The following is a 16,618-nucleotide window of genomic DNA, read 5'->3' on the forward strand; positions in this document are numbered from 1 at the left end:
GATGACACCGGGAGCTACTGTATCGGCTCCTTCGAGGCCGATAATCGTAACCAAAATTAGTACATTTCATCTTCGCGGCTGTGTAATTACACAGAAGGAAAAAGGAAAATCAAGATTAAAAGCCCCAGAGCATGTAAGTCTACAACTATTAATCCAGCCCCACTTTTAATTTCCATATACGTGCAGGAGTTTATGAAATTACTAGAATTCTCTGTTACGATCTATTTTATGTATATTTAAGCAGTTTCTCTACACAGTGGCCTTAAAATAATTAGTAATTCCCCCGTGTTATTTGACGACTTCACAAAATGAACTTCTGAGTTTTCCCACTTTATAAAGAACGTTTTACGAAACGCAAGGCATCCGCTGCCTTACATCACATTGTCATGACCCAGTGGGCTCTCCGGAAAACAGCTCGAAAGGAAAACCCTGCACGGACAGGAAGTACGAACACCATGGTCACCATTAACAACGGCAAATAAGACACGAGCATTTAATTGCCTTGTTAGAAATAAAATTCCAGGTTCCGTGCTAATGCGTTCTGGGGAGTGGACGCCTTGTGTTTCCCGTGGACTCTGCATTTCCAGGGTGTTCGGTTTCTTCTGGAAAACGGGTTGTTCCCTTAAAGCAGCAGCGAGCAGAGGGGCCGGGCCCTCGGAAACAGGGGTGCTGGCTGCTGGCTGCCCCGTGGAGCCTGACCTCTCTGTGCATTGACGGGTCGGCAAGCACGTCAGGGGGCTTCTTTAGTCCACTTTAGAAAAGCACACAAGTCCCTTTCCCTCGGCCAGGAAGGTTTCTTTTCTTTAGCCATCCCTCCTTTGAGGGGTAAGCCCCTGCCCTTGGAGGGTCCAGGTGAGCCTGCAAACTCCTGGGCAGGGAAGGGAGGTTGCCTTAGGCAGAAGGACCAGGGTGCTTGCGGGAAGCGAAGCAGGTGGTTTCTGTGGACTCTGAGCACGTGAGGGCCCAGGAGGGGACGCAGCTTGTCTGACACTTGAGGCCCAAGCACGTCTGCTCTCTTTCCAAAGAAGGGATGGTTCCCCAGAGGTGGGCCAGCAGGGCCTTCCAGATCTGCGGAGGTGGGAGGGGGAGCTGGTCGTGCGGCAGACGCGGGCGGCTCCCGGGGAGGATGTCTGGAAGGAAACACACCGGCAAGAGCTGCGAGGAGCACCCCCCATGCCCGGCTGCGGACGTTCCCTGGCCCCGGAGCCAGCGCCCCTCACCGTCTTCGCACGTGCAGATGCTGGAGCGCTCCGGCCGCGGTCCTGGCCACGCGTGCTCCCCGAGGCTGCCAACTGACATCCCGCCCCAACCCTGAGCTCTGGGGGACGGACTCCCAGCGGAGCTCGCACAGGAGGAACAGCGGGGAGGGGCTGCGGGTGCTCTCACGCGGCCGGGAGCGGCGCAGAGCCCAGGTCCTCACCCGCCCGCCCAGCCCCACGGTACGCAACCTCAGCCACAGGCCCCAGCTCTGCCTGGCTCCCTGGCCCCAGCAGCGGCCGAAAACTGCTTTTGTTCCAGCTGGTAACATCTCACTGACTCGCCCAGAAGGGCCAGGTAAGTCGGCAAATTGAGAATGTTCTGGCCCAGCTTCGTCATGAAAACGCCGAGCGAAAGGCAATCCCATCAGACAGGCTGGCTCTCCGTCCTCAGCGCGACCCGCCGGGCCCAGGGGCACAAGCATGACGGCGGGTGGGCGGAGGCAGCCCGCAGCCGCGGGGGCAGATTCTCAGGGGAAGGTTAGCTCGTACCGGGAGATGGGAAGGGACCCAGGGCAAAGAAGCTGCTGCGGACGCCACAGGGCAGCTTAGAGGAGCGTCCCCACCCCCGCCGCTGGGCTCAGGCAGCACCTGGTGTCAGCTCCGGCTTTGCCTTTTACTTGCCACCTTGTGCCTGTTACTGAAAATGCCTAAAACGCAGCGCAGCCATTAGTGAGAACGGCTTATTTTTTAGTAACGAGCCCGAGTGCCCCTGGATGGCCGTTTACTGACACCACCCATGTTGGCGACATTGGAACAGAATGAGATTCCGATCAGGAGCAACAACTGCACGAATAAAGCAGCTTGAAGCAACAATTTTTAAAAACATGGTTTCTGGGGGCGCCTGGGGGGCTCAGTGGGTTAAAGCCTCTGCCTTTGGCTCCAGTCATGAGCTCAGGGTCCTGGGATCGAGCCCCGCATCGGTCTCTCTGCTCAGCAGGGAGCCTGCTTCCTCCTCTCTCTCTGCCTGCCTCTCTGCCTACTTGTGATCTCTGCCTGTCAAATAAATAAATAAAATCTTTTTTAAAAAAGTGATTTCTCTAAAGAGAACTGCTCTTTGGACCTGCAACAACAGCAGGACGACCAGAGAGGGAGGAAGGACGAGGCGTGGTGGCTCGGGGCACACGCGTGTGCGTGATTTCCGTATGTCACAAACAAGTCAGATCTGCCGCCAGGAATCTTCAGAAAAACTCTCTCTGGGGGGAGAGAGATAAGCCCAGAGTTCCTTAACAATCCGGAAATTCTGGTCGATTCCTTCGGAACTGCTTGGATTAGAGACAGACTGCGTGGCGTCTTCCGGAGGAAACCGCCGTCCGCCCCGCACGAGCGGGGAGAGACCCGGTTCCCACAGTCCCGCGCGTCCTTTCTCATCCCTCTCGGCGGGCACACACGGGAAGCCGTTCGCGTAAGTGCTGGACACGGTGTGTGCTCGGTGCAGTTTCGTGACGAAAAGCCCGCGACTTTGACCGTGAGTAACAGCCGAGAGGAACCAAGCTCTTTCGAAGAAGCAGGCAGAGCATTCGGGACGGAGCGAGCAGACGCCCCCCACACGTCGCTGGCCCGGCCGATGGCTGGTGTTGGATGTCGGCAGCAGCAGGGCGGTCGCCTCTGAAAACCTCAGCCCCGACCTCTCCACTGTGTCTCCCTCCCCCCACCCCCCTGAGGCCGCGTCTGCCAGGCTGAAGGCAACCCTGAGTCGGGGCTGCCTGGGGGCTTCCCGGGGGTGCGCTGCGAGCACGGGGCGGGCGGTGGGGGAACGTGGGAGAGGGAGCCTCCTGCTGACCCGTGAAATCACGGGGGCCGCGCCAAGCTCCGGGCTCCCCTCAGTACCCGGGCCTCTGCCTGGCCTCCTCACCAGCGAGCGTGGGGTCCGTGCCCACGGGCGCCTGTCACGCCGCCGGGCCTGGGGTGGCCCTCGGTCAGCCGGCAGGTGGGCTGCAGGAGCCCGGGAAGAGCCAGGCGGCGGGGAGAGCAAAGCTGAAGAAGAAAGAGGCTCCCTGGGCCTGAGCCACGGACGTGGAGAGCAGAGAGGGCGGGCCTCAGAGCACGTGAGCAAGTATCGTGGCATCCACGCTGCCCACGGGCCGCGGCCAGGGCAGGCTCGTCGCTCTGTCGGATCCGGAGCTGCGGACCGCCCTCCCCTCCCCGGCCAACCTCCGGAGCCGCAGTCCAGAGCCAGACGCAGACAGACCGAGGGACCGGGGTCCTGCCGCTCGCCTGTGAGATGCCCCCACCCGGGGGCCTCAATAATTAATTATCAGGCCAGTTACATCGACAATCTCATCATTTATCTCCTCCTGTCTTCATTCCAGATCCGGTCATCAATTTTCACCAGAGCCTGACCTTCAGTCTCCACGACCCCAGAATCTCCCGCAGACCGGCTCTCCACAGCTCTCGCTCCACACGCAGGCTTCTGTCTCCCAGGCAGACGCAGAGCCCCGCCTGCCCCAATGGAGGGGCTTCTCGGGGCCACCGTCCACCCTCCGCAGCCCCCCAGACCGTCCCCGCAGAGGCGTCCGGTCTCACGGAGCGCCGGCCCGTGGCCTCGGGTCCCTCCGGAGAGAGCAGATGTGCGGCCCGAGCCCGGCAGCAGGCGACCGCGTGTCCGAAGACGGGTGGCCTCGGCTCCGACTCCTCCGCGGCAGGGGGTGCCCAGGCAACAAGCCGCAAGCAGAACTGGCGCGGAGAGAATGACGTTTTGATGTTTCATAACCCTTTCTGGAGAGGAATCAGTGCCCTTCCCAAATGCTGGGGCTCATGGGCCCCTCTGCTTTGCCCCCAGTCCCGTGGATGGGGGACAGTCTGTGTCCAAGATGCGTCCGGAAAGCTTTCCTCTGATGCTCGCAAAAGCTCAGAAGCAGCTCCCGGCTCTCGGGCCGCTCGGGATGCGTCCGGAGTCAGCCTCGGGGAAGAGCCAACCAGAAGCTGAGTGGCAGGAGGATGGCGGCCCCCACCGGCTCAGCCCCCGCCCTGTAAGGACAAAGTCCTGAGTTCAGAGGTCGTCCCTGCTCTTCAGGTCCCCACAGGGAGGGGACGACTGAGGCCGTTAATTGTCCCGTTACACAGGCAAGGAAACAGGCACAAAAATGTGTAAGTAAACGGGTCCATCTCAGTAACCCGCAGAATTTCACTTTTCTTTTATCTAAATTTTAGCTAGTGGACGCCGGGGCGACTCCGTCGGGTCAGTGTCTGCCTTCAGCAGGTCATGGTCCCGGGTGCTGGGATGGAGCCGCAGGTCAGGCTCCTGCTCCGTGGGGTCTGCGGCTCTGTCTGCTGGTCCTGCTCGTGCTCCCCCTCTTCTCTCGAGAGTTAACTCATCGATTAAAAAATAAAAACTGAGTTTTAGTTCGTTGACGTGCCGTGCAGAGTTGGTTTCATGGTGGCATCGAGTGACTCACTCACATCCAACACCGTGTGGTGGCCACAGGGGCCTCCTGGCGCCCCGCCCCCACCCGGCCCTCCCCCACCGCCTCCCTCCAGCCGCCCCCGTGTGCCCTCGACCATTAAGAGTCCCTGGTGGCTTGTTCCCCTCTCGCCTTTTTCCCCCCCACACCCGTATGTTCGATTGTTTCATTTCTTAAATTCCACACGCGGGCGCAACGGGTGGTACTTGTCTTTCTCTGACGTACCTCACTCAGCGTCGTACCCTCTCGTTCATCCACGTCGCTGCGAACGGCCAGGCTTCGTCCTCCCTGATGGCTGCGACGTATCCCAAGGTCCACACGAACCACCCACATCCTCCTTCTCCGCTCGCCAGTTGGTGGGCACCTGGGCTCTTTCCCTGGCCGGGCTATCATGGATACGGCGGCTGTAAGGGGCAGGTGCCCCTTCCAATCTGTTTTTCTTTTTAATTTTTTTTTATTTCTCTTCAGTGTTCCAGAGTTCACGGTTTATGCAGCACACCCAGGGCTCCCTGCAATCCGTGTCCTCCTCAATGCCCGCCACCTGGCTCACCCGTCCTCCACCCCGTCCCCTCCAAAACCCTCAGTGTCCTTCTCTGAGTCCAGTCTCTCATGGTTCGTCTCCAAGGTCGACCGACTACGATTATTTTCTAATAATATAGTTTTCGCATAACTTCACTTCTCTGACCTTCCCTTCCATTCCGCTGGAGACAGCGCCTTCGTCACAGCGCTCTGCCGTTTCCGGTGGGTCTGCTCCCCCGCTCACGCCGGCTGCTGCGTCCTGTGCCCGAGAATTCTGCTGTTCAGTTTTCATTTCCTGCGTGTTGTTGGGCGTCTCATGCTGCCGGGCGCGCGGGCATCAGAGCAAGCGGGCATCGCTCTGTGCACAAGCCTCCCTGTCACTCAGGCTGCACGAACGTTGACGCGCCCAGAGAAGGCGTCCCCCGCACGGGGTCATCGGTGCCTTGGGTCACATCCCCTCGCTCACTCCCGCTGTGCCTTTCTCCTGAAAACGGGTTCCCGGTGGCCTCTTTACAGAAGAGGAGACTCGGGTCCCGAGACCTCGGGCGACTCCCCCGAACGAGGAGATGACCCCGCCCGTCTCGCTCGGAGGGGCTCTGCGCAGCCTCGTCAGACATTGATGGGGGGACATGACTTCAGAACTTGGGCTCTTTCCCATTGGCCTCATTCCCATACTGTAGGCTCATCAAGTTTTTGGAGAGCAGAGGAGAAAGCAATGATCTGCCACCTTGTAACGGTAAATTGTGTGTGTGAGCCTGCCTCAGTCTCCGGTGTGGCTGTGAGGGTGTCCCCAAGTGACATGCAGACTTCATTCCCGGGACTCGGGGAGCAGACGTCTTCCTACCCCGAGGGCCCGGATAGAGCAGAGGTGGGAGGAGGAATCACCCTCTTTCTGAGGCGGGGACGGCGGTCAGGCGGGAGCCGCGCCACCTGCCCGCAGGCAGCAGACCACGTGGGCTTCAGTCTCCTCCATCGTGTGACGCGGCGCCTCACGGGGAATCTCTTGACGCCGACCCACCCCGGAGAGCCCCGACGAGTGCAGTCACTCCAACCTTGTGAGCATCGGCACTTGACGTCTTCCCACCCAGACCTCTTTTCCGTCTTCTTTTGTTTCTGGGAGACCGTCCATGGGCGCGGGCCCCTCACAGCACCGGAGAAGGGGAGGCGGCCGTCAGCCCCGTGTTCCGGAGACAGAGGCTGGGGCACGGCCGGGCGGGCGGCTGGAGCCCTGCGCACGCCGGCCGTGTTGGAGCGGCTCCCGGGACCAGGACTGCTCACATCCTCCCTGGCCTGCACGCCCAGACCGCGGCTGCCCGGGTCTCTTGGCACAAGGGACAGTTGGCCAGCACCTCACGCTTACCGACACTTACTGTTAACTGGACAGTGATGCCCACGTTGACCCACAGCAAGCCTCTCGGGTGTGTCTACGTTCCCTGCGGTCCCCGCTCAGTACAGACGTTTGGGACGTCTCGCGCTCTCCGGCGTGCCCTGCACAGCGACGTACCCCGACCTGGGCCGGACGCTAAATGCTGGAGGTTGGGCCTGTGGGCCAGCACCTTCTCGAAGTCTAGAATCGTCTTCTTGGGTCCAGAATCGCTTTCTCAGGAAGGACCGGCGGGAGTGGCTGACGGCCCAGCAGACGCGAGTTCAGAGCTCCGGGAGGCGTCTGCGGGGACCTCGGTTTGCGGTGAGGCCCCTTGCCGAGGTCCTCGCGCGCGGGACTCAACATAACGTTCGGGGAGACAGCTCAGCCCGTGACCATTTCTTTAAACCGCCTCCTCCTGCCTCACAGTGAAATGGTGCCTAGCTGTGTCCTGTTCTTCTCGTCTGTTCTGGCCAGAGTCCAGCCGTCTGTGCACGTCTGTGGCGGTCCACGGCTACGTGGCAGGCGCCGGCGTGTCCCGCCCGCAGTCTTCGCAGACCGGTCGGAGGGACAACCACACTGCTCTCTGCCGGCAGGGTCGCCCTCGCGGCCGGCCACCCTCGGACCAGCTCACAAAGGCCCACAGGAAGGAGCCAGGTCTGGCCGCGCTGGTGGGGGAGCCGGAGAGCACAGCCCCGGGGCAGACGTTCCAGGACAGAGCAAGCGAGGCCCAGTGCCCCAACCCCGTTTCCTCCCCGACGCTCCTGCTCCCCCGCCTGGGCTGAGACGCCGTCTCCTCCTCTGTGCATGTCACCGCGGCCGGAGGACGGGGCGACTCCCACACCCGCCCCGAGCCCCGGGCCCCACGCAGCCGGCAGAGGAAGGCACGTCCGGGGCGGAGCAGAGGCTGCATGCGGCCGCCTCCCTGCACAACGGCTGCCCTCCCCACCGTCCGCTCCGCCGCCCAAAGCCCCGTGCAGGACAGACTGTGTCCGTCTTCCTCTGTCTGGCTCGTTTCACTGAGCACAATGCCCTCACGGCCCGACCTGCAGTCGCGAGGGGCAGGATTTCATTCTTGTTACGACGGCTTCGTTTCCAGGTTCCGTCCCTCCGTGCATGGACGTGGAGGCGGTTTCCATGGGTCCGCGACCGGGGACGGTGCCGCGGCAGACACAGGCGTGCGGCGTCCTCTGGAAGCAGTATTTCCCTCTCAGGGGGCGCACACCAGTACTTCAACTCCGTGATGGCACGGCTTTCAATTTCACGTGTTCGAGGACCCTCCGCACTGTTTGCCACGGTGGCTGTGCCAGTTCGTGTCCCCGCGTCCCTGCGTCCCCATGTCCCCCCACGTCCTTGCCAACCCCCGCCACGTCTTGTGCTGTTGATTTGAGCCATTCTGACGGGTGTGGGGTCATGTCTCCCGGTGGTTTTGACCTGCATCTGCCCGATGATCGGGGATGCTGCACGACTTTCCGTGTGTCTGTGGCCGTCGGTGCGTCTCCTCTGGAGAACCGTCCGGCCGGTGCCACCTCCTTCCAGCTGCGCGGTCTCGCCACCAGTGGCATCAGTGCTTCGCGTGTTTTAGGGATTATCCCTTCGCAGATACGACTTGCCATGGTCTCCTTCACCCCGTAGGTGGTCTTCTCCGTTTGCTGGTGGTTTCCTTCCCGGTACAGAAGACTGTCGTCGCGGCAGCTTTGGCTTGGGTCACTTCTGCTTCTAGTGTGGAGAGTGTGTCGGGGAGCGCACGCCTGTTTCCTTCTGGGGCGGATACGGACTCGTTCTCACGTTCAGGTCTTCCATCCGTTTTTGAGCTCAGTTGTGTGTGTGCACGGCGGGGGGCCGGTCTCGTTCTCCCGCGCGTCGCTGTCCAGTTTCTCCAGCAGCGTTTGCAGAAGACCCTGTCCTTTCCCCTTTGGGTGTTGTTGGCTCCCTGCTGGCAAGTGAGTTGACCACGTATTTGTGGGTTCATTCTGGGTTCCCTGTTCTAGTCCCAGAATGATGTTTGACCCAAAGCTGGGCACCGTGGCCCAGCCAAGTACCACAAACTCAGCCATCCCAGACGGATACTGTAGTCGTCGCCGGGACCTTGTCCCAGAACCCATGGCTCCTACCCCCCCCTCCAGGGGTGCTAATGCAGACCCCAATCAGCAGCCCCAACACCAATGGCAGTGGAGCCTGGAGAGCCTGCAGACCGGAGAATGGAGCACAGAATGGCCACCAAGGGGACGGCGCAGACACACAGCCTCCTGCGAGCTTGAGCGCTCAGCCCTGCTGAGGTGAGCACGAGCTTCACGCGGCTTCCCAGAGACCCAGCTTCCATCTTCCTTCAGGAAGAGTGATTTCTAGAAGCACGAGGGTCTCTGCAGCTCGGCACCTACCCAAGAAGCCGCTCTGATCGGGCCCTTGCCAGCCGTCCATCAAGCTGCACGAGGCTGCATCCCCGAACCACCCTCCTCCGCACAAGACCCGCCACCCAATTGGAGGATCTAATGTGGGGCTGGAGATAAGGCTGAAGGCTGAATGTGCTGGAGCTCAGGGCCCTTAAGTAGCACCAGGATGGCCTCGAGGAGTGAAAACATCATTTTCTGTTGCAATTTTAACTGAGACGTACAACTCATTCCTGGTTTTCTTGAAATGTCCCTCTGCAGGAAAAAATCATGCCACAAAAGAGGGGAACCATGCAGGTGTCGATTTGTTCGTATAGACCTACCCCCACAAAGCTGGCAGAGGTTTCGAAGATGGCTGGAAATTACAGAACATCTACATAGTAGAGATCACGTCGCCTTTCAGTTTCCCTGCAACAGCCTGAGTCGCCAACCGAACTGAAGATGAATCCCGCATTCTCCCAACGACGGCGGGGGCGAGCAGATGCACTCACGGCCAAGCTTTTAGACGAAGCTGATGCCGCCATTATGTCAATCAGCGGCCCTGGGACCAGGAAGACAGTTACTTGACCACAACAAGGCATCCTTCTTGTAAGCCGAGCTTGCGCAGCCCCGTGCACATCCCCTGTGGGGCGAGTACTTCCTTCCCGTACCTGTAGCTGGAAAACACCCTCCGAGGTGGCACGAGGCGCTTCCCTCCCGCCCACTCTGGCCACTCAGCTGCCGCCCCGCACGTGTCCACCACCGTTCTTTGCCGCTGTAACATGTTTAAATAACAGATTTATAAAAATAACAGATTAAATAACAAATTTAAAACCACGTCTTCTCCCAAATCATGAAACGTTCTGCACGGAGAAGCTCTCTGGAGGTGTTGGTGAGGCCCGTCAGCCCTCGGCTGTCATTATTTCCCAGATGCTCGGAAGACAGTGCCTCCCCTGCCCAGGGCGGGGAGGCGGGTGTGGGGGAGGGGAGGTGTCCGGGACCCAGAGGGCGAGTGAAGGGCAGGACCTGCCCTGAAACAGGCTCTCGGAGGGGACGCGCCCTCAGGACCCGGAGTGGCCAGAGCCCAGGGCTCCCAGCCGCCCCCACCTTCCGAAAGAAAGATCAGAAAGACGCAGCGATGGCCTATTTGGCAAGTTCTCCGCTTGTTGTGGAGGGAGATAATTTGCTGCATAAATAATGAATTAGATGTGTGTGGACACGGAATTAGTTCTTGGAGCGGTTCGCAGCGCGTCTTGTGATTCCAGGTCACCGCAGGCTGCAGACTCCTGAGGACGCGGGGACACGTGAGCTTAAGGTCCTCTGACGGCCGCCTGTGTGGGATTTCTTCCGGGCTCTCCTAGCGCTATCTGGTCGCGACTGACAGTCCAGAAGTGGCCAGGACGTAAGGAAACCCTTCTCCGTGGCAAACGTGTGCGGACGGTTCAGTCCACACCTTGTATCCGTGGCTCTACAAGTCGTGTTTCAGTGTGACCCTTTCCAGGGGACTTTTTCATCCACGCAGGAAGACCCCATTTCCCTCTTTCTCCTTCCCGGAAGCCCACTGTGTTCACGCGTGCGGCCGGCTGAGCCAGCGGCAACAGGCCCGAAGGAGAGCAAGGGGCCTGGTGGGGTCTGGGAAATGCGTGCCCTGAGCCGCAAGGAGACTCCAGGGAGGCCGGCGCTCCCAGGAAGGAGCTCCCGGAAGCAGCCTGTGGGTCGGGACAGAGCCTGGCCCTTCCTGGGTATGCAGAATCCAGAGGGCACCCCCCACCCAGGCTGGGAGCTTTCACACGAAACACCGTGGTCGTCACCCAACAGCCTGGCCAAGAGGGCACTTGACCTTCCTCGCAACCCAGCAGTGACAGCCGTCCGGAAGCACAGGGGCCAAGAGGGGGCTGTGCCTCCCGCCCCCAGTCCTGGCTCTGAGACATCCCAGGGCACCAGCTCCGGGAGAGGGGCTGTCTTCGCTGGAAGCTGTTGCTGGATGGCTAGACGCATCTGGAAAGAATTCCAAATTACCGCCATGCTCCAATTTTAGACATCCCATCCTGTTTCTCCCCCGTGTCTGGGAAAGCTCCCCCCGCTGAGCCCCTACCTCCTCTGAAGCCTGTGCTCCATCCATCCCCTGCACGCCCCTCCACGCCCCTTACCGCTCGGCTCAGGGAACACGGAGGCTCTCATGTATCTCGCTTCCTCGGAGGGTCATCCTATGACTGGAAGGATCTCCCGCACTCCAGATGCCCAAGGCTCTAGCAGCAGGGTCTGCGAGAGCCACTGACCTTCTGGGTCAATGAGTCCCTCCCAGAACAAAAGGGCACATGCCCGTGCTGAATCCAGACCGGGGAGCAAACCCCCCTGCCTTCTGGACACCAGGTTCTTGGGACGGATGCACTCGGTCATTGTGCGGGGGGAGAGCCTGGGGCGGACTCAAATGAACGTGAACCTTCCGGCGAAACACGTGTTACTGGGTGAGGACACTCCCCGGAGACCCGCCGTCGCTGCAAACCCTAAGTGCCCGTGCAGTGCTGCTAAGGACGGGACCTCCCTGCAGGGGTGGGACGCCGTCCCCGGTGGACAGTTCTCCCCATGTACGCGTCCCACACCGGCAGCCACGATTCCGCTCACCGGTTCTGCGAGTTTGTCCGGCTGAGAAGTTGCGTGTCTGTGGAATCACGCGGTGTTTGTCCTTCTGTGGCTGCCCTAAGTCAGGACGTCGTAGCGCAGTCTGTACCCCCGTGTCCACCACAACAGGGTTCCCGGGGCCAGGACACAGAAGCGACCTGCGTCCACGGTCAGGCGAACGGAGGAGAAGGCGGTGTGAGTGTGTGACGGGACACATCCCGCGGTGGAAAGGGAGGACGTCCTGACGCTGGCGGCAGCGGCCAGCGAGCCTGGGGGACATACGGGTGCATGTCTCCGGGAAGCGGCGCACGAGAAGTCACGTGATGGGGACGAGTTCACGGAACCATTGAGTGTTCAAGAGAATTTTGTCTTTCTTTCTGCTGATTTTTCTCTCCGCCTTTACAAGTTATCCAAATCATAGCCGATTTCCTTCCGCTTTCTCATGAATGTTGAGTCTCACATCTGAAGGTGGAAAAACCCAGCTTCCCGGTGATTTGTTCTTCCCAACGGGCTTCCTTTAGCCGCACGGCAGGGTTTGGGGCAACGTCCTGTGGCACACAGCTCCTGAGTGCAAAGCAGGGTGGGGGGCTGCCGAGGGGCCGGGACCCCCGAGGTGACCCTGCTCCGCTCAGCTGGGCCAGCGCCGTGGCCCCTGGTGGTCTTGGGCTTTCCGGGCTGGATGGAGCCCGAGACCCTCCTGGGCAGGAGCCCCCGTGGCCGTCCTCCACTTGCCTGCGTGCTCCGCTCACCCTCGCCGGCCGGCTCCCGGCTGCCACGGCTCCGTGTGTGTTCGTGAGACTTTCAGGGAGACGCGAGGAATCTCGTCTTGCCGGCAGTGTCCGTGCGTGTCCCTGATCATGTGTGCGCAGGCAGTTCCACGCCCCAGCTCCCGGCCTCGTGGGACAGGACGCCTGGACCCGCAGGGATCATCTCCAGCTTCGGCCTCCACTGAGTAAACCAGGAAATCAGCCTCTGTCCTCTCTGGGCTCTGCAAACCCATGAGAGGTTTTCTTTATTTTAAAAAATGGTTCACGACAAGCACGGTTCTTCTGTTCACCAGAACTTTCTACGGGTGGTGTTGTAATGCGACGTCGGGAAATTGTTTCTTAGAGGAGGAAGTGGGGGGTGTGGACCGCATGGCGATGGCTCCCCAGAGCGCGAGGGAGGACCGTGGGGAACGGGAGGAAGGGGGTGCCTCCCAGCGTGGCCCTGCACCCCTCAGTGCTGGGGTGAGGACACAGAACCGCGGCGCACGCGGCTTCTGGGTGCCGACGGAGGGGGGATGGGACCGGACAGACGCTGGGCAGAAAGACACGGGAGCCGGGCTGCCCAGGGACCACGGGGGGACGAGGGGGTGGGGCGGGGAGAAGACCGTGAGAATCCCGCTGTGACCCAGAACGCAGTCAGGAGTCCACACCCCAATACCTCGGTGCTCCCCCCCGGAACCCCCCCCCACCACAGTGCTCAGCCTCCCCCCACCGTGTGCTCCCCGCACCGAGCTCCCCACACCGCGTGCCCCCACGCACTCTCGTGCACTCTGACACGCACAGACGCGCAGAGGCCAGGACGGCAGAGGTGCACGGGCTTCGTGGGCAGCACCCACCCTGTCCGCGTCCTGGCCACTGGCCTCTCCTCCCCACAGCGGACGGAGCGGGTCCACGTCTGTCCTCCGCCGTGAGGAGGGCCGTCTCGTGTTCGGGAAGGCCTCCTCGTTCATCTTGGTGATCCCAGGCTCTTGAGATGCTTGTCCTGCCCTAAAATCCAACATGTTATCAATATTCTGGAAGTAAAAAGCTGAAAATTGACTTTTTCCTTGCATTGTTGCCTTAAAGATTTTTACGACAATAACGAATACCTTGGACTAAGTGAGGAAAGGGTGAATTAAAGGAAATGTGAAAAGGAATAAGTCAGTAATGTCCCCCGAACGGAGGTCCCAGCGTCCCCTGCAATGAACAGCGGGGGGGGGCTGGAGGGGACATGAGGCTCCGCGGGGGCCAAGGGCCGCGGGTTGTTGACGCCCCACCGGGGTGACCCCCTGCACACGCGTCACACCTCAGAAACGTGTCTGCGTCGCGCTTCCTCCGGGTTAGCACCGAGTCCCCCGGGTTTTCCTGAGGCTCCCGGGCGCGTGCAGGACTATGGGATGCACGTCCACTCCCGCAGGGTCCTCCATTGGCCACTCACTCGGACACTCACCGTCGATCCAGGGCCGACAGGCTGGGAGTGTCTGGAGCACCAGAGTGAACCGTGGTCTGAGGCTGGAGCCAAGGCCCCGCCTCCACCCGCCACCCGGTCGCCCTCCGGGATGCGATGCCCTGTCCAGCCTCTGACCCATCGAACACCGAGCAGTCCTCCTGGGAAGGGAACGCTGTGTTGCGACAGAAGGTGTGTTCGAACAATTGCAAAAACGGCCGTAACGTTTCCTCGTCCCCACGTCCACGTGCTTAGCCACGCTACCTCCCAGCTCCTCCCCCAGGGGCTTGGTCCCCACCCTTCCTCGCGGGGGGCCCAGTTCCCTGCTTTGGCGTCCAAATGAAGGAACACGTGCTCCCCTCCAGGAGAGCCGGCTGGAGGGCAGGACACAGCCCAGAGCAGGGCAACGTGTCCCAGCCACGCCGGGGACCAGCCCCCAGTCAGCGGGCAGCTGCCCGTGGCTCCCGAGTGGGTCCAGCCGAGCCCACATCACACCGCTGACCCACAGGGTTGTGCGTCAAGTAGAGATGGTCATCTTACCCCTGTGGGGTGGCTGACACGCAGCAGCGGGCACACACGATGTCTGGGCCCCGGACGGCACTTCCTCCCGCACGGGCTGACGGCGGCCGGCCCCGAGCCCACAGCCCCACTTGCCTAGAGATGCAGTCCCTTCCCCTCCACCGCCCGGCTCTCCCTGCAAGCCCTCCAGGCATCAGGCAGCTCCGTTCACGACGCTGGAGACGCCTCTGCTACTCAGAGGAAAGGCAGCTTTGGGCCAGTCACTCGGGGAAGAGGGAACCCCAAGACCCAAAAAGGGACCACAAAGCCCTTGGCTGTCTTCGGCGTCCCCGCAGTCTGGCATTGGCTCAGGGAGGCCAGCGGAGGCAAGAGGCTGCCCCATCCTCCTTTGTTGGAAGCCACCACCTCCCGGCCAGCCCAGCGGGTCCTTCGTTTGCCCACACCCGGGACGCTCCCTGTCCTGCGCCAAGTCCCAGCTGTCTCCTCCAACGCTTCCTCTTTTCTAGATTCTGTGTTTTTTCCTGAAAAATAATCCCTTCAAGTTTATTCTCGTCCTGCTGTCCCTTCACCATGATGAAGCTGGACCGCCCCGTTGTCTAATCCCCACGCCGTCACCAGGACGAGGGCTCGTGAGCCGCAGCGGTCGCCGACTCCAGCACCCCCGCACTCCAGCGTCCCCCGCACGCCCTCATGTCACCACGCTCCAGCAGCTGCGCTCTGCCCGCGCGCTCCGGTCCGCACGCGTGACCCACGAGCTCGCACCCTGCGGGAGGTGCGCCCGAGCCACAGGGCTTCCGTCACCTTCTGAAGCTAACACTCGAGATGGAAATTTTCCGCAATCACCGCAGCACACAGGTGAGCTTGTTGGGAAAGTCTCGGGGAAACCCGCGTGTCTGTTTGGCTGTTGCACAAGATGGGGAGCAACGAAGCCGCGGCAAGTAGGGAAACTCCGGCTCGCGGTCCCCCCGCAAGTCCTTCCTGCGGTCCGAGTGCGGTCAGGTCCAGATTCAGACGGGACACAACGGACCAGGTACGTTTTGGACGTTGTCTGACCCCTGATCCCGTCGCTCACTGGCCTCTCGTGGACGATCGCAGGATCGGCACACGGTCCTCGGGGCCCGGCGCTCCGAGGGCTTCCCCTGGGAGCCGAGCACGGGGCCTGCATGTGCTGGGAGCAGGGGACGTAGGCCTGAAGACGGCGGCCAGGCTTCCTGTGTGCAGGAAAAGCCCAGGATGCAGGCTCAAGAGTAAGGGTTTACCTTCAGGGACCCCAACTTTATGTCCACCGTTCACGGAGAGCTGGGGAGAGCGGACAAGCCCGCGCCTGTGCCCCTCCTGAGCCAGCCGGGCCTGCCCCTCCTGCTCGCGGCTCCGTCCTCTACTACTTCCCACCATCCTGTCCGACACTGTCACTCCCGGGCCCGCACGCACAGGAGCCCGTGGACTCCACAGCGGCCGCCAGAGCGCAGGCTCTGTCCCCCCGAACTTCCCCACAGAGACCACAGAAGAAATTCAACTCTGAGCCCATTTTTTTTTCTGGATTGAGCTCACTGACCCTCGAACGGCCCTTGGAGCCCCGTGGCATGCTCACGTGCGCCTCCGTGCTGCACAGTTCCACAGTCTGAGATGGAAACGGAGTCGGAGACATTTGCACAGGGAACCGCTCCTGTGTGAGACGGGAGACCTGTCCGCGATCCAGACAACGGTGCCCCTTCCTGCCTTTCTCTCAAGGTGTCCCCACGTCCCCACAACCTTCCTCCATGAACACCGTGACCTTGACAGTGGCCTCTGACCTTCACTTCCAGCCACTGCCCACGGCCTTCACCACGACGTCCCACCACTCATCCGTGAGCACGGGCCGGACCGCAGAATCGTGGAACTCCGAGGGGTCCCAGGAACAGAGTCCAGGACACGACAGGGTTGCGATCCAGGATGACATTGTTCTTGGAGAGAAAATCGAGGCAAACGCTTCACCTGGGCCCGTCACAGACCCCAGACCTGGTTTGGAAGGTGACCCGGCCGCCTGCATCGACCTGCTCTCTTCTCGCGCCCTGGCAGCTGCCGGACGCCCCTGGAGGACCAGGTGAGGAGACTGTGCCAGCCGCTGGCAACGTGGCCCTGCCCAGGTGTGCGAGGGTCCGGCCGGCGGAGCGGACAGGAGGCCGGGCACAACCCCTCCCTGAGCACAGCATTTCGGAAATTTGCTTCAGTTCACTGTGAAATTCAGAATCTGTTTTGCATTTTCCTTCAGCAAATTAGGTGCCGTCCACAACACAGTTTCTCGAGAAATGGTATTTATTCATTCACGTGCCGTGCCCGGCCTAGAGCAAGGGGAGATGTGGGACCTACACCCACAGACCAGCCTCGGCCAGC

This window comes from Meles meles, chromosome 3, assembly GCF_922984935.1.
Source record: "Meles meles chromosome 3, mMelMel3.1 paternal haplotype, whole genome shotgun sequence".
Classification (NCBI taxonomy): Eukaryota; Metazoa; Chordata; class Mammalia; order Carnivora; family Mustelidae; genus Meles; species Meles meles.